This window comes from Ictidomys tridecemlineatus, chromosome 15, assembly GCF_052094955.1.
Source record: "Ictidomys tridecemlineatus isolate mIctTri1 chromosome 15, mIctTri1.hap1, whole genome shotgun sequence".
Lineage (NCBI taxonomy): Eukaryota > Metazoa > Chordata > Mammalia > Rodentia > Sciuridae > Ictidomys > Ictidomys tridecemlineatus.
The window spans coordinates 13,941,133-13,965,133 of NC_135491.1; the positions used below are offsets into that span (position 1 = coordinate 13,941,133).

Genomic DNA, 24,001 nt, shown 5'->3' on the forward strand with positions numbered 1-24,001 from the left:
GGCCAGTCTCAGCAACTTAATGAGACCCTGTTTTTGTTTTTTTTTTTTTGAGAGAGAGAGAGAGAATTTTTTTTTAATTTATTTTTTAGTTTTCAGCGGACACAACATCTTTGTTTTGTATGTGGTGCTGAGGATTGAACCTGGGCCGCACGCGTGCCAGGCGAGCGCGCTTGAGCCATATCTCCAGCCCCCTAATGAGACCCTGTTTAAAAAAAAGCTGGGAATGTAACTCAATGGTTGAACATCCTTGGGTTCAATCCCCAGTACTGAGGGGGCAAAAAAGATACACAATAAGTCCATCCTGTGCTCAGTAGACTGGCAAAAATCTAAGTCTCAAGTGTCAGGGAAGATTTGGAATAACGAGAGTATATACACTGCTGACGGGACATAACTTTGTGCCAACCACTTTGGAAATAATTTGATGGGCTATGGTAAAGTTGAGGTTGACATACTCTCTTCTCCAACCCAGCAATTTTCCTCTTAGGAATGTACCCTGGAAAAACTTCCACATACACACAAAGACATGTATAAAAGTATTTATAGAAGTACTATTTGTAGTAGCATAAACTTTCAAACAACCTAAATATCCATCAACCGGAGAAAGGACAGACTGTGACAGAGTCCAGTTGTCCAATGCCTAACGAATCACCTCAAATCTTAGTTGCCTAAATCAACAATCATTTTTAAATTTTTTTTTTTATGGTGATGGGGGTTTACTGGGTTCAATTAGGCTGTTGTCACTTATTGTCTCTCAAGTGTTTGCAGAAAGATGTTAGCTGGGGCTGGTGTCCTCTTAAAGATTCTTCACGTATTTGGTGGTAACCAGTGCTACTACTAAGCTGGGACCTCAGTGTGTGCCATTGACCAGAATGCCTATGCATGGCTTCTCCATGTGGCCTGGGCTTCCTTACAACATGGCAGCTAGGTTCCAAGAGGGAGCTTCTCAAGAACCAGAGGAAACTATTGTCTCTTCTAATGTGGCGTTGAAAGTTGCATTTACTTTTGCCACAGTGACTGGCCCACTCAAATTCACAGGAGGGATCATAGACTTTACCACTCAGTGAGAGGAGCATCAGTAATAAGAGCATGTGGGATGAGAAATTGCATTATGGCCATCTTGGAAAATTAGGCATCAATGTTGGGTATATTATATACTGAATAGAATATTATACAGCAAAGAAAACAAACTAAATTGCACATATCAATATGAATGAGTCGAAATATTACTTGAAAAAAACAATTGTAAAAGAATATGTATAGTTTAACATGCAGTATTGATTAGGGATACTTAAAGTATAGTAAATGTATAAAATGCATGGGAAAGATAAACCCCAAATGTAGGACAGTAGTTCCCTCCATGGGTAGCTGGGATGTGATTGGAGAGGGACACATGAGATTCAACACAGTATACATTTTGTGTGTGTGTCTGTGTTGCTGGATATTGAACTGGGCTTCACTCATGCTGGGTAAGTGTTCTACTGTCGAGCTACATCCACAGCCCTTTTTATTTTTATTTTGAGACAAGAGTTTGCTAAGTTGCTGATCCTGATCTTAAACTTATGATCCTTTGATTCAGGCTCCTGAATAGCTGGGATACAGGTATTACCTCCAGCGCCCAACTAGTAATGACCTTTAAAGGCAGGTGGTGAGGGCTGGGCCTGGTGGCACACACATGTAATCCCAGAGACTTGGGAGATTGAGTCAGGAGGATTGCAAGTTTGAGACCAGCAATTTAGTGAGACCCTCAGAATTTAGCGATACCCTGTCTCAAAATTAAAGAAAACAAAAAGGTCTAGGGGCTGGGGTTGTGGCTCAGCAGTAGAGCACTCACCTAGCAAATGCAAGGCTCTGGGTTCAATCCTCAGCACCACATAAAAAAAATAAAATAAAGATATTTTATTTACTTTTTATTTTGAGTCAAGAGTTTGCTAAGTTGCTGAGCCTGATCTTAAACTTATGATCTAAAAAATAAGTTAAAAAAGAAAAAGAAATAACTTTAAAAAAAAAAAAGCTCTAAGGATTTGGCTCAGTGGTAAAGCACTCCTCGGTTCACACCCAGTACAATAAAAAAATATAGGCAGGTGGGCATGTGGGTATACATTGTGTTATTCTTTATGCTTTTCTAAATCTCTGTTAATTAAAAACTAGCAATTCCCTCTCTTACTCTGGGTCCCTCATTTCTCCAGTTTCCCTCTCTAGAAGCAATTTCTATTACTGGAGCTTTCTGTGTGTTCCAGAAATATCCTGTACCTATACAAACAGCTGTATTTTCCTATACAGCTACATAAATAATTGTTTGTGTTTTACTTTTTTTTTCTCAATATATTTTGGAGATCATAACAGTATGTAAAGAGCTTCCCTTTAAACACTGTATTGACATATAATCTTCAAGCCAGACAATTCACCTATTTAAAGTGCACAATTCACTGGCTTTTAGTTATTCAGAGCTGGGAAGCCACCACCAATTTTAGGACATTTCATTATCCTTTCCAAAAAAATCCTACACCCCCTAAACACTGTTCCCCAAGTCTTCCATCTTTGCTCTTCCCCCACCCCCACAGCAATCATTAATCTGTTTTTCATCTCTATAGCGTTGCCTATTCTGGACATATATAAATGAATTGTACCATATATGGCCTTTTGTGCATGGTTTTTTTCATGTAGCATGTTTCCAATGTTCATTCAGATTTTAGCATGTATTCCTTTATATGGCTGAATAATATTCCATTTTATGGAATGTATATCACAATTTTTTTACCCATTCATCAGTTGATGGACATCTATCTGATTTGGGTTGTTACACTTTGGGGCTATTATGAACAATGCCCCTACTATAAGTATTCATGTGTGAGTTGTACTTTTTTCTTTTCTTGTGGTACTGGTGATTACCAGGGTTGCTTTACCACTAAGCTATACCCTCAGCCTTTTTTAGTTTTTACTGTGAGACAGGGTCTCCCTAAGTTGCTAAGGCTGGCTTTGAACTTGTGATCTCCTGTTTCAGACTCCCAAGTTCCTGGATTCTAGGCATGTGCCATCCATCCTGTCTTGGACTTTTTTGTTGTTGTTGGTTTTTTTTTTTTTTTTTGGTACCAGAGATTGAACCCAGGGTGCTTAGCCACTGAGCCACATCCTCAGACCTTTTTTTAAATATTTTATTTAGAGACAGGGTCTGACTGAGTTGCTTAGGGCTTCACTAAATTGCTAAAGCTGGCTTTGAACTTGTGATCCTCCTGCTTTGGCTTCCTAAACTTTGGGATTACAGTGTGCCACTGTGCCCAGCTCTATCTTGGATGTGTTTTCAATTTGAGTGTGTGTGTGTTGGGGGGGTGGTTTCTGGGGATGGAACCCAGAGTTTTGCTCATGATAGGTAAATACTCTACCACTGAATTACATCCCCAGCTCCTATTTTAATTCTTTTGGCCAGATACCAGGATTGGAATTGTTGGCTCATTGGTAATTCTGTTTTTAACCATTTGAGGGAATCTAGACCATTTTAACCTTTCTACCAGGAGTATATGAGGGTTCCAATTTCTCTACATTCTTGCCAATATTTATTATTACTTAAGTTTTTTTTTGTTTTGTTTTTGTGGTGCTGGGGATCCAACCCAGGTCTCAAGCATGTTAAGCACATGCTAACATGCTAAGTTCTATCCCTAGTGAACTTTTTTGGGGGATACTGGGGATCTAATGCAGAGGTGCTTTACCAGTGAGCTCCTTCCTTCCTCCCTCTCTCCCTCCCTCCCTCCTTCCTTCCTCTCCCTTCCCTTCCTTTTCTTTCTTCCTTCCTTCCTTTCCAGGGATTGAACCCAGGAGTGCTTAACCATTCAGCCACATCTCCAGCACTTTTTATTTGGAGACAGGTTCTCAATAAGTTGCTAAGGGCCTCACTAAATTGCTGAGGCTGGCCTTGAACTTCTGCTCTTCCTGTTTCAGCATCCCAAGATGCTGGGATGACAGATGTGTGCCACTGTGACCGGATGAATTTTTTATTATAGTTAACCTGGTACAAAGTGGTAGCTTATTATTGTGGTTTTGATATGCATTTATTTCCCTGATGGCTAATAATGTTAAATGTTATTAAATGCCTTTTAGTATGCTTATTGGAAAAAAACTTCCTTTTAAAATAACTGCATAGTATTCCCTCAAGTGGACGCACTATGGTGTGTTTAACTGTCATTGTACTGTGGACACTTAGATGGTTGGTTTCCTGATGCTTTGCTATTAGAGACAGTGCCTCTTATGCATGCTATATTTTGTTCATGTGTGAACATACCCATAGGGTAAATGCCCAGGGGTAAAATTGTAAAGGTCAAAGGGAAGTGTACCTATGCTTTATAAGTTTGAATTTATGGGGCTGGGGTTGTGGCTCAACAGTGGTGGCCTAGCACGTGAGAGGCCCTGGGTTCAATCCTCAGCACCATATAAAAATAAATAAAATAAAGGTATTGTATCCAACTGCAACTAAAAAGTACTTATTAAAAATAAGTTTGAATTTATGCCATTTGTGTATTTAAAAGTGGACATTGATAATAACCAGATTTGTTTGAGGAACATTCTGATTTTTTCCTCCGTAATAATGGTTAGTGGGCTCAATCATATCATACTTAGCAGCCACCTTATCTCCCTATTTTATTTATTTTATTTTTCCTGCTGTTTTATTTTGGTTAAACGATATGGATTAAATGTGCATTTGAGGCAGGAGATTCAGAACACATCAACCTACATTTGTTTTAGCAAAGTTTTCCCCTCAGCTGCCTTCTCTACCCCTTTTTAGCAATAGCCCCAGTATCACATATTCTGGCAACTATTTGGTCTTCTTTACCTTTTAATTTTTATTTTTTAGTGCTGCGGATTGAACCTAGGGCCCACATGTGCTAAGCCCACATACCACTGAGCCCCTTGTTTGGCTTTTTTTTTTTTTTTGCAGGGGTGCTACTGGGGATTGAACCCAGGGGCACCCTACTACTGAACTACATCCCCAACTTTCTTAGCTTCTGCCCCCCCCTTCCCTGAGATAGGATCTTGCCACAGCCTAGAACTTGTGATCCTCCTGCCTCAGCCTTCTGAAGCCTACATCTGGCTTGATTGGCCTTCTGGACAGTGTATTATTATTAAGAACCTAAGCTCTACAACTGTGTAATCTTGAACAAATAATTCAACCTCTCTGTTTCAATTTCTTCTGCACTAAAATGGGAGGATTAATAATAGCACCTCCCCCATGGAATGGTTATGAGAATTGAATGAATCCATTAGTGTGAAGGGCTTAAAGCTGTGCCAGGCACACAGAGCTATCTAGCTTTCTCTGAAATTGATGGTTTTCGGCACTGGCATTGGCACCACCATCGAAAGAACCCTTTAATGACATTCTTATAGGCTGTTAAAAAAAAAAAGAGCTTTTTTTATTTTAATATAATTGTAAATGTTTAGAAAAAGAGGCAGGAACAAGCCAGGCGTGGTGGTGCCCACCTGTGATCTCAGGGACTCAGGAGGCCAAGATAGAAGGAGGGCAAGTCTAAGGCCAGCCTCAGCAACATAGCAAGGCCCTAAGCAACTTAGTGAGTCCTGGTCTCTAAATGAAAACCAAAAAGGGCTGGGGATATGGCTCAGTGGCTAAGAGCCCTTGGGTTAAATCTGGAGTACCAATAAAGAGAAAAAAAGAAAAGTAGCAAATCTATACCCTGATTGGTTAGTTGTTTACAATTTGTGCTGCTTGTCTTAACTGTTGGCAATTCTCCCCTGCATAAGGAAACAATTACATATGTATGCAAGTCCTGATTTGAGAGTTAAGTCAGAGAACATCATGCTCCCTTTACCTTGGACATTCTCTCTTTTGGGGGGCGTTTAGGGGAAAAAACCCAGAGCTTATGCACATTCTAGGCAAGTGCTCTACCACTGAGCACCCCCAGTCCAAGAACATTCTCTTTCATAAGCACAGCACAGCTATCAAAATCAAGAAATTGGGCTGCGGAGGTAGCTCGATGGTAGAGCACTCACCTAGCTAGCATGGTAGAGGCTCTGGGCTCCATCCCTAACATCACAAACAAAACAGAACAAAAAATAAATAAATTTAACATAGAAACGGTACTCAAATTCATTGTTCCAATTTCATCAACCATCTGAAGAGTGTTCCTTATTGTTATCCCCCCTCTGACTTAGAATGCAGTTTAGAATCAGATGTTGCATTTAGGTGTCATATAAGAACTTCCTTTTGTACAGTGAATGTTGAAGTAACAGGGAGGGGACCAGGGTCCCCACAATTGCTCTAGAAAGTCTTGACACCTAGGGGCTGGGAATGTGGCTCAGTGGTAGAGTGCACGCTGAGCATGTGCAAGGACCTCGGTTCAATCCTCAGCACCACATAAAATAAATAAAGATAATGTGTCCAAGTACAACCAAAAAAATAAATACATGTATTTTAAAAAATCAGTCTTGATACCTAGTCAGTAGGTTCAAGCAGGGATGGCCAGCTTGTGTGGTGCCATCTTGTGGCAGTAGTGTGAATAGAGTTAATAAATCATTTCAGTATCTGAGAAATTATTTTCTTTGTTTTTGAAGTACTGGGGATTGAACCCTGGGGTGTTGTACATTGAGCTATATCCCAGCCCTGTTTATTTCATTATAAAGCAGGCTCTTGCAAAGTTATCCAGGCTGGCCTTGAACTCAAGATTTTCCTGCCTCAATTTCCCAAGAACCTAGGATTAGAGGCAAGTGCCACAGCATCCGGCTTCCCTTCTTGATGACATTATTAAAAAAAAAAAGTGGTTGATATTTTAATTTTTCATAATAGGGTAGACTTTTAGGTGTTTCACTGTTTTAAAATTACCTACTTTAGCTTAACACAAAGGAGACTTTGCTGTATCTCAAATCTGGACCCACATAAAGAAGTCTGATGCTGCAGGTAGAAGGTTGGGCTTTGTCTGAGGTATCTTTGAAGATAATCTGGGAGCCACAACATTCTGGATGTGTGATCTTTAGCAGGGGATTGCCCCTCTCTGGGTCTGTGTTTATTTCTGCAAAATCAGCCTTAGAGACTTCTGCCTAAGGAATATGTAAAGATGTTGTGGAGCTGGATGTGGTGGTGCATGCCTATAATCCCAGTGACTTGGGAGGCTGAAGCAGGAGGATCTCAAGTTTGAGGCCAGCCTTAGCAATTTAGGAAGGCCCTAAGCAACTCAGGAAGACCCTGTCTCTAAATAAAATATTAAAAAGGGCTGGGGAAGTGGCTTAGTGGTTAAGCACCTCTGGGTTCAATCCCCAATACCAAACATAAATAAATAAATAAAAAGAAAGAAAAAAAGTAAAAATGTGGATATAGTTCTTAATACTGTGCCTGATACATGGAAATTCTTCAATAAAGGCTGGGAAGATACTTTACTGTTCATTTCAATTCTTCAGGAGTTTACCAGTTCAGATGTATAATAAAAATTAGACCATTACAGAGCTTTAACCTTATTAAAACCATATTCAGTCAAAAACTATATTTTGATCCCTGTGTCCTGACTCTGTGCCAGGCATTGTACTGTGGGCTGGGAAGATGTGATGCTCAAGACAAGGCCTTCATCCTTACAGGCATATTTGTATAGTGGTTTGTGAAAAGACAGCTACAAAATGAACAAAGTATCTTTTAAGGTTACATCTGTACAGGGGATTCAAACATGCTAACAAGATAGTGACAGCAAGGCTGTTTCAGATTTGGGGTACCAAGCTAAAGTTAAGAGGTGAAATTTGGACTGAGTCGTGAAAGGTAAGGAGCCAATCATGTAAGGATCAGGATGGGGCTGGGGACAATGAAGAGTTCAGGCAGAGGGACCACTCCGTGCTCAAGCTTGTCTTTCTGCAGGAACCAGGGGAGGTGAGTGTGTCTGCAACATGGGTCCAGGCAAGAGTAGTTTGAGGTGATGTTAAAAAACATGCAGGGGCAGCCTGCATAGGGCCCTGAGGCCAGGGTAAAATCTTTGATTCTTATTCCACATGGATGGGAAGCCATCTGTGTCTCTGAAGCACGTTGGTAAGGTGTTCAGTCTTATTGATAGTTGAGAAAACTTCCTCCCAAAAGTCTGCACTAAAGTGCATCAACCTAGCACAGCTGTTTAAACTGGGAATCTCTGATGTATGACAAGATGGAATGTGTAAAACCAGGCATTATATGCATGCCTGTATCTCAGTGACTTGGGAGGCTAAGACAGAGGATCACAAGTTCAATGCCAGCTTCAGCAACTAAGTGAGGCCCTGAACAACTTAGTGAGATCCTGTCTCAAAAAGGGCTGGGGGATGGAGCACAGTGGTAAAATCCCCCTGGGTTAAATACCCCTTACAAAGAAAGAAAAAAGAAAAGAAGCAATGTGCATGGTGTCTTCTATTAACAATTTTGAAAGAGTTTGAAACATTTTATAAACGAGGAAATTGGAACCAACATAATCCCTGAGGCTTATCTGTACTTCTGCCAAACACATAACATTACTCTAAAAAGATCTTCCCAATACAGTAGCATCTGGGGGAGCTTAGTGACTTCTGGCTGGGGATTTGAAGATATTGTTTCAATGATTCTTTATAACATGGGAACCTCTTTAAAATATTTTAAATTAAAATGAAAAGTTCCAGACTCAAGAATCTGATCAACGCTGTGGACTTGCTCCTTGCAACCCCCAAACGCTTTACTAGGGTGAGAAAGGGGGGATTCTCATTCCTCCTGGTTGTCTCTCTTGATTGCCCACGTAGAAGGGAAGGGAAGGTTCTCTCCTAATGGCATCCTCCACCATTGCCAGGCTTTGACCCCTAGACCTCCCAGGGATGGAGTGCGAGTCTTTCTGATTGGGGCTAAGAGGTTCTTTGTGGCTGATCCATGCAGTTTGTCCAGTCACCATTGGGAAACTGTTTTTTGTGGCAAGGATTGAACAGGCTTGGGGCCTGATCTCTTCTCTCCTGGGACAGTAGGAGGCTTTGAGAAAATACCCTCCTTATCCCTCAGGGAAGGATCCTTAATCTTTTTTGTTGTTAATCAAGATTTCATCTGAAATCTCCTCACCCCTCCAAAAAATGTATGTGCAACCCATGTTTATAGTTATGGGCAGGAGTTCATAGACTAGATTAGAGGGAAAAGAACAAATTTGGGTTTTAGGGAATTTTCTCTTCCATCACCCTTGATGTTGAAATTGAAAGACTGAGGCCCTCAAACAATAATTAGGTGGTTTGCTGAAGCAGGACAGGGCCCAGAAGTAGTAAGACTTTTGTGGGCCCAAGAAGTAGGGCCTGTACTTTCTGTTTTCCAGCATGATGTGAGTTAAAAGAACAGGCTCTGGTATCTGACAGTCTGAGTCTCTATCTCTATCCCTAAATTGTCCTGGGAACTTGAGCTAACCCTTTAACCATTGCACTTCATCCTCAAGATTACTGTGTAGATAGCAACAGGGTAGTATCAGTAGTAGTGTATTAGACACAGAACCTGGCCATAGCAAATGCTAAATAAATGCCATTAATACTATTTTCCAATAAGGAAAGGCAAAATCCAGAAAAGGAAAGTTATTTTGACAAGAACACAGGAAAGATGTGACTAGAACCTGCCCATCTTCAAATAGAAAGGTTCAAACCCATTAGTGGCTCATAAAATAAGTTCAGCAAGGTCTCAATATTGAAAAAGTAAAAAGAATATTAAATATTAGAGTGTACCGTACATGAGGGTAAATACATTTGGTGATATTCTAGTTTCATTATTCTGAAAAATCTACACATGGGTGTAATAGGTCTTCAAATAAATAGTTTGAAAGCCATTGTCCTTGATGACAGGTTTCCCCAAAGAGTTTATACATAAGCACATGGAAGGTTTCAATGAGGTCTTAGTGTGTTGTAATTCACCAGGTGCCCTAAAAGGGTTAGCCCAGGGAGACTCAGAGGTAGGGAAACGGTGGGCTGTGAGTTATTTGGCACTGATGAGAATGAAGAGGGTAGGCCACAGTAACTGGTCTAGAATAGGCTAATTTGTATTTATTTATTTTAGTTGTAGTTGGACACAATACCTTTATTTATTCATTTTTATGTGGTGCTGAGGATTGAACCTAGGGCCCTGCATGTGCTAGGCAAACGCTCTACAGCTGAGCCACAACCCCAGCCCCAGAGCTAATTTTTAAATATTCCTTAAGAGTCCAATCCCTGCAGGACTTGCAGGGGCAGTGCTGAGTACACAGTGATGACTGAGAGTCTTGGTCTCTCCTCTCGTGTGGGCTCCCTGTGTTGTGAGACAGACTTGTCACCAGACAGTAATATACCAAAATGGTCAGAGATCTCAGAAGCATTGGTCAGAATTATCAACCCTGAGTAGGGAAGTTCAGAAATTAGGAACACAGCTGGGCGTGATGTACATGCCTGTAATCCCAGCAGCTAGGGAGGCTGAGGCAGGAGGATTGCAGGTTCATTCCCAGCCTCAGCAACATAATGAGTCTGTAAGCAACCTAGTGAGACCCTGTCTCCAAAAAGGGGTGGGGATGTGGGCCCAGTGGTTAAGTGCCCTTGGGTTCAATCCCTGGTGGAAAAAAAAAAAAAAAAAAAAGGAAAAGAGGAATAGAGGAATACAGAGGAGCAAGCGAATTCCAAGTTGGAAATCCCTTAACTAAGAGCTAGTACCAGTATTAGTTGACCTTTGAAGAAACTAAAGCCTAGCCCTGGGTGAGACTTGCCTGAGACCCTCTCACAGAGGTGGAGCCAGGATAGAGCTTGGAGCCATTTTTTCTCGCTCACCGGTGCATACTTGCCAAGCTTTTTGGCAGGGTGAAACCCAAATTCAGAAGGTAGCAATCTTCTCCCAAACGATGAGAAGGGACTGGGAGCCAGAGGTCTTTCAATTGTCTGGTACACTAGCAAATACATGGGGCCGCGATCTGTTTAAATCTCTTTTCTAGCAGGGCGATTTTAAGACTTTTGTGGGCCCAAGTTGATCCACAAAAAAAGATATACAGCCCATATTTATTTGGATATAGATTTTGGAATGAGAGATTGTCATATTGATAAAAATCGTTCTGTTTACATAAAGTAATTCAACAGCCCACTGATGCTACTGTGATTGTTTCCATTTTGCAGATGTGGAAACTGAGACACAGAAAACCGTCTGCCCACAGTCACTGAAAAAGAGGAAACTCAAATTTTGGGGTTGTGTGGCTTCAGAGCCTGAGCTCAACCATGACTGGCACGCTGAAAAAGAAGAACCTTCCAACTCCGGTTCCTGGGCTCTTTAAAAGCCTCGGAACAAGGAGTACAGGCGAGAGCCGAGCAGATCAAAGCGTATGTAAATAAGGACCGTGGGCTGCCGGGAAATTTTCTCTGTGGCTGGCCTCTAAGAGAAAGCAGGCGTCCGAGTCCTACGGCGCCTGCGCTGCCCTACCTCTCCTTTCCATTCCGCCCAAGCCAGGCCCTTTTCTTAGCCACACCGACCCAAACTGCCCAACGAGCGCAGGCGCCCGGCTGTGGGCCGGCTTCCTTTCCTTCCCTGCGCTTGCGCCGTGGCCCAGTCCAAGGCCATCCCTTGTTCTTTGTACGTCAGTTCCTGTTTGTGGCGGGAGAAGGCGGTATTTCCGGCTAGGGGGTGGGAGGGGGCGGCAAGCGGGGGCTGGGGGGAGGGGGCGGGGGGGCCGCGCCGCGCGAGCCGTTGGGCCTGGCTCGGGGAAGGCGTCGCCGCTGCCGCCGCCGCCGCCAGAAAACACAAGGAGCTGTAGCTAGCGCAGCGTGGCGATGGGCGGGGGTAGAGCCCCGCCGGAGAGGCTGGGCGGCCGCCGGTGACAGGTGAGTGCGCCAGCGCGTGTCCCCGAGCGCACCCCCCCGCGATGGTCGCGTCCGGGCCCCCCGCGGTGCCGCGCTGGGCCGTACCACCCTTGCCCGCCGGGCGGGGACCGAGTCCTCGAGCCCCCCCTTCCGGAACTGAGTGGGGGTGGCTGCGCGGGGGCGGGGGGACTAGCCCAGAGGGGCTGGGGGCGGGGGTGGCGAGCTGCGCAGCTGTGGCGGCTGGGGGAGCTCACCAGGCCTGCGAGGGCCGAACCCCTGAGGGGCTGAGGGCTGAACCGGAGTAGACCGAACCCTTGAGGGGGCTCACGGAGTCTAGTGTCGAGGACTGTGTTATTTGGGGGCTTAAGAGCCGTTCCTATAGTGCATTTAGAGGAGTGGGGCTTCTGGAGAGGGGCCTGTACCAAGTGTGTCAGTGGTGGGGCCGTCTGGATCCTACCACCGAGGCCTGGTGGGGAGCTGGGTCAGGGAGGGAGGGGGGACGAGGAACAGGGGGCAGGACGGGCCAGGTGGGTGTTTAGGGGTGTATTTTGATAGAGCTGTGATACCGAGTGGTGAGAAGGAGCTTCTGCTTTCCGTATTTAATGTGTAGTGGTGGGCTTTTACGTGGAACTCACTCTTGATTGAACTTTTATTAATGATTTTGGGGAGAACTGATGGTTCCTGGGGTCCTTTGAACCACGGTGTTGTTTGCTCTGGACTCCAGAATGTGCTCAGATTATTTCTTTTTAAGGTGTGTGGGACATCCTTTGGCAAATTTTTTCCTTCCGGGGAGTCGGGGTAATAGGTCTTAGAAATCACGTAAGTTTTCTGAGCCTTAGGTTCCTTATTAGGGAGGGGAGAGGGTGTTGGGCTTATATATGAGGAGCTGCCCCAGGACCTGCTTGTTAAGACTTGGGAGAAAGGAGTGTTTGGAGGGATACTCTCCCCTAGGGAGAGTAGCAGGGGACATCTCGATCCTTAGGATTCTAAGACTCTTTTTCTCTTATTTGAAGATGTATTGGGGCTTAGCAGAAGCCTGGACTGGAGCACTTAGGACCTCTGATTGGGCTTCTTTTCAACCTTGTTCACTCTTCCCTTCCCAGAGAAGCAGCCAGAGTTTGTCCTGCCTGAGTTCATCCTTGGTGGGCACCACTGCAAGCTCCTCCATCCTGGCACCACCTTGGTGTTTATGTCTCCTGGTTACCAGCCCAGCTGCCAGTCATGTTTACGCTCCCTACCAGTTCGGTGATAACAGTTGGCCTCACGGTGAGGCTGAGAGCTGTTTTCCCAGCTGTTCCTCTCCGCATAGGCCAAGGGGACCTGGATGGGGGGTGCCCTGGCCCAGAGCTCAGGGAGAAATGCTACTCTGAAAGGTTTGGAACAGTCAGATCCTTCATAGATTTGGTTTCTCTTTGTAGTCACTGGATGGGTGTTTGTAGCAGACAGCTCTAAAAGTGTGTGGCCACTGCTCCCTAGGCCAACTTGTGACCTTGACTTGCCCTGTAACCTTTGCCCTGGGTCTGGATTTCTGGTTGGACTGGCTGAAGTCCCTGATTGATCCTGCTGACTGGGCTGATGAATGGTCAAGGGGGCAGATGGCTGCCTGTGGTCTATAGCCGGTGGCTTCCAAGCTGACTAGACTCCATGGGTCATGGTTCCTGGAGAGAAAGGTCCTCGAGTCATGTGAAGCAGTGCTCTCTAGGGTTATTCTACACTCAGGGTTTGTTCCTCTAGTCTTCTCCTCCTACTAACTTTTAGAGGGTTGACTGGATGGGGTTAACAGCAATAAAAAAAAAAAAACCTGAAATTGATGCCTGACATTAAATGAGTGAATTCTCTGTGCCACATTATGTTAAGGACAGTTCACGTAGGTTAACTTGCTGAACACTAGTGTTCTAGAGTGACAGGCACTTTTAGATGAGGAAACGGAGGTACAGAGAGGCACCATTTCCAGAGTGAGAGGATAATTAGTGTTTATTGAGTATTCGTCTCCATGCTGGACATGTGACAGGTGTTTTGCACATATGGTCATGCAACTTTATTTAAGAGACTTCATTTAAGTTTCAAAATTTATCTATTGTTATACCTACTTTATAGAGTTCTATGAATAAGGTAGGGTGATGCCCATTTTACAGACAAGGAAATGAGGCACTGTGGAGTGAAACCACTTCCCTAAGGTCTGGAAATGGTGTAGTTGGGATGTAAACTCTCAGCTCATGTTCGCCCCACAGTGGTCCTTTTGTCAATGAGTAATTGGTAACTGGGCAGTGCTTTTTTTTTTTTTTTTTGGCCATACTGAGGATTGAACCCAGGAGTGCTCTATATCCAAACTACATCACCAGTCCTTTTTTAAAAAAAAAAAATTTTTTTTAACTTGAGACAGGGTCTCACAGAGTTCCTCCTCCAGCTGGCTTCAAACTTGTAATCCTGCTGCCTCGTCCTTTCTGGTAGCTGGAATTACAGGTGTGCCACCATGTCCACAGGTAGTGGCTTTTGTGAGTGGATACCCTGCCTGGCACTGGGCTTGGGGCTTTATCTGGTGTTTGTGTGTGTTGTGTGTAGAAGGCTTGGAGGAGGAATTGCCTTTCCCCAGGTCTTACCAGACCCTGGGAGGCTGGGCTGGGGTTGGAACCCCAGGTAGTTATACCCTGGTGCTGCACACACATCATTGTTCAGCAGGTTGCATGCTGAAGTGGGTCTCTGTCCCCTTGACCCCTGCCCTAGGCATTTTTTTCCCTTTACTCCTAAGCCTGGATTGCCATGAAGGCAATCCTTCATGGAGTCCAGCATTTCTGGGTTTGCTGGGGAAACTTGGTGTCTTCCTGGAGTTGAGCTAGGGCTTCTTTTAGCCCAGGCAGATGTGTGCTAGGAGCAGGATTCAGCAAGAGAACTATGTAGGTGGTGACACAACTGCTGGGGATCTGTTAGAGGAATGGTGGGGACATGGGCATGGGTGTGTGTTCTGGCAGTGTCACTTCTGGGCATTTACCTAGGATACAGCACACATCTCCAGGCAGTAGACTCAGAAAGGCCCCCACCTCAGTCTGTTGTGAGGATTTGGTGAGTTAATCCCTGAGAAGTGCCTACTGTGGTACCTGGATCTGTGGATGTCCCAGTTGGTGACCTCGATTGTGTTACTATGTGCAGGACTCAGGCATCCTGCATTGCCCACCCTCCACCCTGCATCCCCTCCGGCGTCCCAGGATCCAGGCCCGAGCTTGCCCCAGCCAGGATCCAGGCATTTGATAACCTGGTTGCCAGCCTCTGAAGAGCTGCACTGAAGCGATTCTAAGCAGAGTTCACAACAGCCCTATCACCTTTTCATCATGTGGCCTTCAGCAGGATCCTCTACCATTTGGAGAGTGTTTCATCGTTCATGTCATGGGAATGACATGAGTCTCACCCGATAGGGTTATTGGGAAGGCTAAGTGGGTTCATTTCTGGAAAGCATTTAAAACTCTGTGGGCAGAACAGTAAGCCTACAGTAACTGCTTCCTCTTCTCTCTACTTAGGACACATGACAGAGACAGATGCACCCCCAGGTATGCCAGCAGTTCTAGTTTTTATCATTCCTGCTAGGTCGTTGAAGGCCCTTGCTAGTTCATGGGACCATGTCAGAAAACATTAGGAAGAGGGCAGGGCCAGCATCAGCATCTCCATTTTCCAGATCAGAAATGGTGTGTGGTGGGCACACAATCAAGTAAAAGCTGACAAACGCAGCTCCCAGGCCCTTTCTCTCTTACCTATAGCTGTTGCCCTGAGCCCTTCCCAGATAAACATTCTAGATCTTTCTGGATGTCAGGCTATGTGCTTACCCTTCTCCACGTGCTTTTCTTTCTTTCTTTTTTTAATGGTAGCATTAGGAATTCAACCCAGGGCACTCAACCACTGAGCTATCTCTATTTTGAGACAGGGTCTCACCTAGTTACTGAGGCTGGCTTCAAACTTGTGATCCTCCTGCCTCTGCCTCCCAAGTCACTGAAATTATAGGCTTGTGCCACTATGCCTAGCTCTCCACCATAGCTCCTAGAGTGACACCAAGGGTGGGAGTTGGTAGGGAGAGTCCTAGAAGAGCCTTTGGGACCCAGATGAGAGGTATGGATTTTATCCTGAGGTCCTTGAGCTGGGAAAGTATTTCATTCATCCACCACCATTTATTGAGCCTCTAGTCTGCCTGGCCTTGCATTAGGTACTGAGTTATGGGGGTACACTCATCAAAATTCCTAACCTCGTGGAGCTGAGGGAGAACAGTGTAAAACAGGTAACTGAGCATGGAATAGTTTAGATGCCAGGCAGCAAATTCAGATTAGATGATGGAGACTTATGGGGAGCTCCCTTATACATGGTGGCAGGGAGGACCTGGGAGCTGATATCAGAGTGTCAGGTGGTTCTGTGGAATCAGTGAAGGAACAGCCTTCCAGGTGGGGGCACCCATAGTGGTTAGGTCCAAAGGGAGGACGACTGGGTGAGGTGTAGGAATGGACTGCACAGGGGCCTGTGTGACTGGGCGGAGCCCATGAGGGGAGTCAGGGGTAGGGCAGGCAGGGCCTAGCTCCCTCAGATCCTGGTAGACTGCCAGAAGAGGAGTGTGGAGCAGCTTGGGCAAATTTTAGTTAGAAGGTGACTTCCACCATGAGAGGTTCTCAGGCTTCTCCCTGGAGGCGGGTACATTGACTGAGCTGGGTAGGGAGTTTCACATGCCTCCCACTTCCCCCTTGAGCGGAATCACTGCCTTACGACTGGCAGAGGCCCAATGGTCACCTCCCTTTTCTGTGGTTTTCACACTGTGTTCCCTAGGGCCCATGGCTGTTACCTTTGGGGAGCAAGGTGAGGGGCGATGGGCTGGCTTTTCCACCCACCCCTCCCTAATGCAGCCAGCTGGGTGGATGGCAAATAATGCAGAACTGCGACATTGATAGAAACAGTCTTGCTGCAGATTGTGCCCTCTGCTCAGCTTGTTGGACCTGTGATATGCTCAGTGCTGCTGGAGAGTTGGAAAGACCAGGCCTCCTGGGGCACCCTCCAGTGAAGACAGGTGCCCAGCCTGTGGATCTGCAGTGCCACATCAGGTTGTGGTTGGTGTTATAAAGGCAAGATAAGGGGGCATCAGAGGAAGGAAGGGTGGGAACGTTAACTCCGCTTTAGCTGGACAGTCAAGGGTGGCCTCCCCGTGGCAGTGATGGAGTGCTGTGGAAGGGGCCATAGCACGACCTAGGTGAAGACCCTGCAGACTTAAGGAATCAGTTCTACTTCCCACCTGACAGTAGTGAGACCCTCTAACTTGCTCTGGGTCTCCCAACTGGAAGTGTTGGTTCCAGGTGCTGAATTTGGGTGGTCTGGCTCTGGGGGGGGGTATCTCTCCAGCACATGAAGAGGTTCAGTAACCCTAGGTGGGTTTGACCCCTGATGTTTTCTAAGGCTTGATCTGGAGTATCATTCTGGATGGAACAGAGCCTTCCTCAGATGAAACCTCCTGGGGTTCCAGAAATCCCCTGGGAAGTGGGAATGGGAAGGAGTGTCTTCTGCAGTTAATCTCAGGCTTCTGAAGGACCAGGAACACCCCTGTCTGGGCCTCTCCAGCTTTCCTGAGCTCTCAGAGCAAGGCCTTTAGCCATCAGGCCTCTGGGCTGCGTGGTAGGGTGGTTCCGTGGCAGGCTCTTTTGGACAGCCAGCCAAGCAGCGAGAGGCCCAGCTGGGGAGACAGCTCCGGAGCAGGACCAGGAGGGAGGGAGGGAGGGAGGGAGCGAGTATGGGAGGGAACAGAGTGGGGATCTTGGCCTGGCCCCATTGGGACAGGACCCACTGCCAGCTTAGCACCCACAGTAGGGCCTGGGTGCTCTTGAGTGCACTGAGCAGGGACAGCACGCCAGGGCCAGCCAAGGAGAGACTCCATGGCAGAGGTTCCTGCAGGAAGTTCCTCGAGCCCAGCTGCCCTGCCTGGGAAGCTTGTCTACAGATGTTGTTTCTAAGGGTGAGGCCAGAAATCCAAGCCTTCCTCTGCTTGCCACCCTGTGGGCCCTTTCCTAATGGACGGGGGCTGCTGCCACTGCCTTGTTCCCCTTATTGGCTTGCTCTCAGGCTCCTCACTGACTGGTGGATTATTGGCCTGCCCTCACCTTGCCTGGACTGCCAAATAATCCAGGCTGAGGACAACTAATGGCAGAGAGCTCTGCTTCTGACACCCCTTAGTTACCATGGAACCCTGGGGACCTTGGTTTACTTCTGAAGGGCCTGCCCAGCCGGGGTGTGGGAGGGCTTAGGGAGCTAAGGTGTTAGGGAGCCCATATGTGGGAGGCTGAGGCAGAAGGATCAAAAGTTCGAGTCTAGCCTTGGAAAGTGTCAGCCTCTTGAGAAAGTGCTTGACTTACTTGAGTTGCTGTTTCTGGGAAGGGAGGCTGGGGTTGATGGGCATCTGAGAGTAGAGAAGGGCTCTGGGGACAGCCAGCTTGCACTTATCTATTGGCAGGGTGGGTTCAAAGTTGGAACCTTGGAAGAGTGGGGGATCTGTTAGTTGAGGCGCTCACCTGGGAGGGCCCCACCCTGAGCTGCGATAAGTACCCCATGCCAGTTAGCCAATTAGTTTACAACCTGTACGGCAGCCTTGGGGGTGGACAGTGTTGTCACCCCATTTTGTAAATGGGAAACTGCGGAACTGAAAGCTACATAGCCTATCTGTGTTGTTATTGAGAATTGTTAGCTGAGTGGCCTCTCTGTGCTGGACATGGCTCCGAAGCTGAATGTGTCTCCCTTCATTAGTTATCCCACAGCCTGGGAACTCAGTACAACTATTATCTCCCCATTTTACAGGGGAGGAGATAGAGGTACAGGGACACATTAGATCAGTGTCAGTGACCGAAAATTTGGACCCAGTTCCATCTACGGTACAACTGTCCTCCCCCACTTTTTGGTATGGGGCATGAACCCAGCAGGGGCACTATACCACTGAGCTACATCTCCGGCTTTTTTTATTTTTTACTTTGAGACCGAGCCTTGCTAAGTTACCAGGCTGGCCTCAAACTTGGGATTCTCCTGCTTCATTCAGCCTTCTGAGCAGCCGGGATTACAGGTATGTGCCATCACATTTGGCTCCACCTGCCTTTATAAGACCAGATCTTCTTTTGACGGATATTGTGGTTAATGTTCCTGGGGTCATCACAGTTGTTGTAATGAATTCTTTCTTGCTTTCTCTTCTCCTAGGCAGTTGGCACAGAGTAGGCATCAGTCATCCTGGAAAGGCCTCCTTTGGATGCCAGCTTGAGCGTTGGGGTGTGACTGCTTCTTTCTAACCCCTACTGCCTGTGCAACTCTGATCATGGCACATCCTTTCCCTAGAGACCCCTAGAGGCTGGGAGAAGAGAGGAGACTGGGAGGCACATCCCTCCCCTGCCTTGACGTCTGATTCCTGAATGGCCACAGGAGCTAGCCCGTGGCTGGTTTTGGTCATTTGTGTATTCCAGTCTACCACCAAATATTTATTGAGTCCCTATTCTGCCGTGTGTAGTTTTGGGTGCCCGGGAATGGTACCTAGCCTATCAGAGGGTACGGAGGATGGGAACATATAGAACTGGGTTTGGAAATTCCTCTGAGGAAGGAGCGTGCAGGCCATGGCAGGAAGCCCCAAGGGGTGGGCTGGCAGAGTCGGCAGAGGTAGAGCCTTGAGGTGAGAGAGACCTGGGTATGGTGGTGACATAGAGTTGATCAATGTAGCAGGAGATGGGAGGGTGGGAGGGCCCAGGAACCAGACAATAGTGAGGAACCATGACTTGGACCCCAAGAGGAGGGACAGACAGGTAGGTGGGGAGGCACTGTGTGAGAGGGAGCTGGCTGGATTTAAGTGGTGGCTCAGAAGATGGGCGAGGGCAAAGAAGTAGGCCATGTTCTGCTTTGGAGGTGGGAGGGTCCCTCCCCCCAACTTCTCAAGCTGGCATCCAGGGGCCTTTTAATGTCTACTTTTTTTTATCTGTTTGGTTTTTTTTAATGTGTGTTTTCATTTAGATGATATTTTCAACAAGCTAATGTAGGCATGATGAAAGTCATCTGGATGTTTTCTTCTTATTTCCCTGACCCTGACTGAGCTCAAGATGGCCCTTGATTTCAGATTCACCGTTGTGTAATTGCTGCTGCTTTTCCCAGGCACTGGTCTTATCCCTAGCTGTGCATAAGGCACATCTCAGTGGGTTCCCGTGACAACACGGGGTTGTCCCAAAAAATTTTGAGCTAACATAAATATATGCTTTGTCTGATAGTATTAAATCCCATTTTACAGATGAGGGAGCTAAGGTTCAGAGAAGCAATCTGTGAAGCCTGGAGGCGGTAGAGTCAGGATTGGAGTCAACTGGAGGTGTGAGTTTGGGCCTCCGAATCCTGCTCCAGTTTTCTGAGGTGAGCTGGTTGGGGTGTTGGAGAGGGATTGTAGCATGGGAGCTTCTCTTATCCAGGCGGGGTGACTGGCCTGTCCCTCCTCCTACCTCAGACTCCAGGTGTGAGTTTTAATTAAGCAGTTCAGACTCTCAGTAACCACATCTCTGTTCTGTTGGGTGCCTCCACCCTAGGCTCAGCCCATCCCCTGCATGGGCTCACTGTGCTTTTGTGCATGTGGCTCTCTCTGAGCCTTAGTCTCCTCATCTGTATAACAGGGATGTTGTACTATCTACCTCTCAGAATTTTGGGGAGGATTCAACAGTAGTGTGTGCCTGGCACTTTGTGAGCACTTACTAAATATTGGCCCTGGTCACTCCCTGCCTGTTTGCTTTTAGGTGTCCTAGAGGTCAGGTAGGAACTCAGGTCACCAGGCCCTGCTTCAGATTCAGAGGTCCCTGGGGGTGGGGAGGCAGATGGTGATGACACAGAACAGCATGTGTGCGGAAGGTGCCCATTCAGCCGGTCTGGAGGGATCCTGTTGTGTGTGTGAATGGACACAGGTATTTGTGTGTGTATTGGGGACAGCTTAGTTCTGCAGAATGACTGGAGTGCCCAGGGGTCAGAGGCATAGGCAACGAGAGTAGCTTTGGCTTTATCTTTTGAGCGGAGGCAGAGGTAGACACAGGACTCAGGGTCTGACAGTAGGAGTCCAGTCTACTTGACTGTGTCCTGGCCCTAGGTCTGTGGGGAATTAATCTCATCCTTGATTTCCTTATCTGTCAAATGCAGGTTCTTTGGTCCCCACATGGGACATTTGATGGAAGTGTCAGGCTAGTGCACAGGGCTTATTCTGGGTACAGCTCCTAGAAAGGAAGACTGCGACACAGCCCTGCCTATTGAAGACCAGCACCCTGTACTGATGTCGATGGTTCCATGTGCTGCCCCCTCCCTCTGTCCACCTCAGGCCAGCAGGTCTCCATCTTACTCCTATGGAGAGCACAGCCCTTGCAGGGGCATCTACAGTACTGCCCATCCAGGCTTATCTGTACCATATTTCCTGTCCCTCTCTTTTCTACTCCTCTCCACCTCCTGGTGGAGCCTCATGCTCCTCACTTCTTGGCCTTGCTTGTCTTCTCCTTGCATGGAAAGCTCTTCTTTTTTTTTAAAGAGAGAGAGAGAGAATTTTTTTTTAATATTTATTTTTCAGTTTTTGGTAGACACAACATCTTTGTTGGTATGTGGTGCTGAGGATCGAACCTGGGCCGCACGCATGCCAGGCGAGCACACTACCGCCTGAGCCACATTCCCAGCCCCTGGAATGCTCTTCTTCAGGACTCCATGTGGCTCTCATGTTTTGGCTCAGACGTCACTGTCTCCATTAGCCTCTCTCTGATCACTCTGTATAAAGTTGGAATCCCTTAACCTTCCTTTACATCTTATCTCCATAGGCTGCTTTTCCTATAACATTTGTCAATCTTGGATATATTGTATAATTCGCTTCTGAGTTTATTTTACTGCCTATCCCCACATTCCTTAATGGTAGGGGTTCTGTTTGGGTCACTGCTGCATCCTTGGTGGCCAAGACAGTGCTGATACATTTATTGCCATGTTTATGGAGTGAGTGAATGGAGGATTTTTTTGTTTCACCTTCATGCGGCAGAACTCTGAGCATAAAATTGTGATTCTGTTTGCCACCCTCTCCAAGAATGAATTAAAGCTCTAGGCCTGGCCCTTACTGGATGTGGCTGGGAACACAGTGAGGACCAGGGCAGACTCTGTTCCTGCCATGTGGAGCTCCCAGTCCAGCAGGGGAGGCCACATTACCCAGATAATCGTCCAGGTGGCTGGGCATTAGAGGTTAAGTGTGGTGAAGGGGAGAGAAGGCCAAGCTCTGAGGTCTGTTCTCCTGAGGAAATAAGCAGTAGGCAAATGAAAATGGGTAAATAGCATGCTGGTCAGGGCAACAGCATGTGCGAAGGCTCTGGAGTGAGAAAGTAAAGTCTTCAAGGGACCAGGAGAAGGGGATGTTGTGTGTGTTAGAGCCGCTGACCTAAGAGGCTGAAGAGTGGAGGAGGGATTGAGGCAGATGGCCCTGGCAGTCTCCAAGTTGGCCTTAGATGTGCACCTAGGAGAGGGCCTGAGTAGCGTCAGAGTTTTTCATGGAGGACCCTGCTGGCTATGGCCTGGTTTGTTTGGAGCCCATGGCCAGGCACCATGACCAGAGAGACTCAAAATAATTTGACATAGTTTCTGTGGGTTTGTAAGGCCCTGAGTGGCAGTATGGGGAAGGTGCGTGTGGCGGGGGAGGCAGAGAAGACGAGGAAAGCTGTTCTAGTGCTTATTCTAGTTCTGGTTTCTTTTGCAGCCTGCCCACGTCCTCCTCCTGTCCCCATTTCCACCTGCTCCAAGTAGACAGATGGGGTAGGTGGCAGGGTAGGGAGGGTGATGAAGAGAAAAGTCTCTTTGACGCCACCTTCTCACCAAGGAGGTAGAATAGGTAAAAATTCACATGTTCAGAAATATACAGTGTAGGAAGTGAAGTTCCCATGTCTCCACCTACCAGAGGAGATCGTAACATCTGCTGTGTCGACTGTGTTGGGAGGACTCGTGTGGATTAGCTCATCTAATCCTGCCACAGCCTTGGAGGCCTACACTCTTATTATCTCTAGTATATGGATAAAATGAGGAAAGGGATGGTGACTTGCCCAAGGTCCCACAGCAAACGGCAGAGTGGGGTTCAGAGTCTGATGTTTGGTTTATGAGCCTGCCTTGACTCCCACATCTTGCAGTCTGCCTCTGTTAGTAGAGCCCCTCTGATCTGTTTTTCCCTGCCCTGATGCCCAGGACACTGTGCCCTGTAAGTCTCATTGTTGATCTGTAACTCATTGGTTTTCTGAAAGGATGCTATAGGTGAATTGTATGCATGGGTCATGAGCTGCTTACACCCTCAGTAACATCAGAATGGAGGCAATGTGGTGGATACCTGTTTGTGTTTCAGAAAAAGGGGTGACATTATAAGTTCTGCCAAACATCAAGCCTTTTGCTGAGTGCTTAAGGTCTCGGTGCTGGTACTGCCAGGCTGGTATTAGTGTTCAGGATTGGTACCACAGAGAATGTTGCTGAGTAGCGGCACCCACTCCTTGGGCTGGGAGGACTGTGTTGAGTCCTCCCTGTGTGAGCCTGTGGTGGAGGAACTGCTGATGTCTCTGTTTCACAGCAAAGGGAACTGAAGCTTGGGAAGGTTATAAAGTGGGGGAGCAGGGACCTGAATTCAGTCCCTCTAACTTGAAAGGCCATCGGGTACGGTGTGAGGTGAAGCCCGGCTGCCCCGGGTCACATCTCAGTTCTGTTCTTTCCTTTTTGGGTTGTGGGGCAAGTCGTTTCACTTGCGTTCTTCAATTTCCTTATTAAAGGGGAGGTGGTAAAAAGTCTACTTTATAGTGTTGCTGTGTGGGTTGGATTGGTAGGTACAAGGCAGTAAATGGGCCCTGTACCTGGTGAATGCTACCTAAGCATTTGCTGAACTTAGTGGAGTTGTCATGTTAAGCATTACTGTAGTACCAGACCCTTGTCAAGGGCATTTAGGTTACTTCCAGATTTTTACTATTACTGTTTCTCATCTCATCTCAGAAGCTAAGCAGGTCAGGCCTGCTTGGTGCTTGGAAGGGAGAACTCTGTTTCTCAGCTGAGATGGCTTTGCTCCCAAGGGGACAAGTGGTGATGTCTGAAGACATTTTTGCTGACCACAACCAGGGGAGAGTGTTATTGGCTTAGTGACTAGAGACCAGGCATGCTGCTGAACCTCCTGAAGTACACAGAATCCCCCACAATAGGAATTACCTGGCCCCCAATGCCAAGTTGAGAGTCCTGCCTTGGAACTCTGCCCTGGTTA

At 46.8% G+C, this 24,001-nt stretch overlaps 1 protein-coding gene across 5 annotated transcripts in view; it reads left to right on the forward strand.

Annotated features, from left to right (window-relative positions):
• The first annotated feature begins 11,593 nt into the window (after positions 1-11,593).
• The window catches only part of Akt2 (AKT serine/threonine kinase 2), a 49,818-nt gene continuing 37,410 nt past the window's right edge, over positions 11,594-24,001 (forward strand). For 2 of the 5 annotated variants that reach the window (XM_078032069.1, XM_078032068.1), the window contains exons 1-2: positions 11,594-11,769; positions 20,015-20,130. The gene's annotated coding sequence lies outside the window, so the exon portion shown is untranslated. Of the gene's footprint in view, positions 11,770-18,498; positions 18,815-20,014; positions 20,131-24,001 lie in introns of those variants that run through there. The other 3 variants (XM_078032073.1, XM_078032071.1, XM_078032072.1) reach the window with 3 other exon arrangements.